A 1,684-nucleotide genomic window follows, 5' to 3' on the forward strand; every position below is an offset into this window, starting at 1 on the left:
TATAAACATTACAGTGACAACGAAGCATTGTTCTCTAAGATAGATTCATAGACAGCAAACTTACTCCTTGTAAAAATTATAAGGCTTGCATGATAGTCATTATGCTAAATACTTGTGAAGGATAAATTGGAGGGGAGCAAGAGACAGTTACGAAGGCCTCAGACTAGGATGAAATTCTCACACCTAAGAAAGGAGAGGTATAAGAATGGAGTGAGTAGGAAAATCTCAGACTGCAATGTAGGCTTAAAAGTTGTAAGGGTAACAGGGCCTTGATTGCAGTAATGGCATCCTACCAAAATCAAGACCCTTTTTAGATAGAAATACACCAGCACTAATACTTCCCACACACAATTGTCAGTCATTTTCTGACCATATCTTAGAACACGTTGTCTTCTGCCTGAGCACTATGGTCCACTTCAGAGTAGGGTTCTGTTGGTCTTTTGATACTCCTGGGAGAAAAGGGGGAGAAAATTCAGAAAATAGAGACAAGAGAGAATAGCTGAGCTCAGGTTGTAGACCAAGCCTCATAGGCAACCCCCCCCCAAATACTAGTAAGGGGCTTTATTTGTACCTTTGCAAAGTTGCAAGACACAAGAGTGCCTAGTGAATAATAGCCCACAGGGTCCAGACATGATGTGTTTTTGAAGACTGAGGTAACAATGAAGCCTCCTCCTGCCCTCCCATATAGGATCAATTTTCAGCTTCAGCAGCTCCCAACACTTAAGTATTCACTACAGACACCCAGGAAATAGATGGTTTCCTTAATGTATGGATTAAGATTTTCTAAAGCTGCTCCAATGAACTTTCAAAAAATAATTAAACTTCCAATTTTGAGGAGATTTCTCATTTTTGTTGTTATTCTTGCTATTATATTTAATTAATTGTCAGTTATAATGGGAAACTTATCATAAGAGCTGTCTTGGTTACTTTTTTCTCATGCTAGAACAAACTATCTGACACCCAAAATTAAGCACACAAATGTTTATTTAGCTCACAGTGTGTGGAAGTTTCAGTTCATAATCAGGTGGCTCTAGAGAAAGGTGGCATGGCTGAGGGGTAACAGTTAACAGCAATGGAAGATAACAAAAGCAACAAGGGCAAAAGAGAGGAGCAAGCCTCCTTTCTGCCCTTACATTGTATGCAAGCTACTGCCCCAGGGTGTGTGTAGCATTCACAACATCAATCCCAGTAACAGACAAAGAAACAATCATAAACTCTAGATTCAGCCACATCTAAATAGTGTGTTCCCTTGTGTTGCATGAGGCTTGGTATGTATTCATTGCTAAGCATGCTAGTAATTTTTTTTAAATACTTAGTATAAACACATAACAGAAAATAAATAAGATTATCAATATGATAAATGGCAACATCCAGACATCCAGACACAAACCATAACAAGGATCAAGAAAATACACTTTGGGCAGAGGAGATACCTCAGTACAATAAGCACTTGTAGGCAAGCACAAGGTCCTGAGTTTGATCCCCAGTACCACCAAAAAAAAAAAAAAAAAAAAAAAGATAAAAGAAAAAACACATTTTGATTGAACAGAGGTTTTATAATCTTAATATTACCTAACATTCTAAATATGGGGACAAGGGGCAGGGGAGATAGTTCAGTGGAATAAGCACTTCCCTGGCAAGCATAAGGGCCTGAATTCAATCCCCGATTCTGCCAAATAAATAA

Source organism: Octodon degus, unplaced genomic scaffold, assembly GCF_000260255.1.
Source record: "Octodon degus isolate 3935 unplaced genomic scaffold, OctDeg1.0 scaffold00136, whole genome shotgun sequence".
In the NCBI taxonomy this organism is placed as follows: Eukaryota; Metazoa; Chordata; class Mammalia; order Rodentia; family Octodontidae; genus Octodon; species Octodon degus.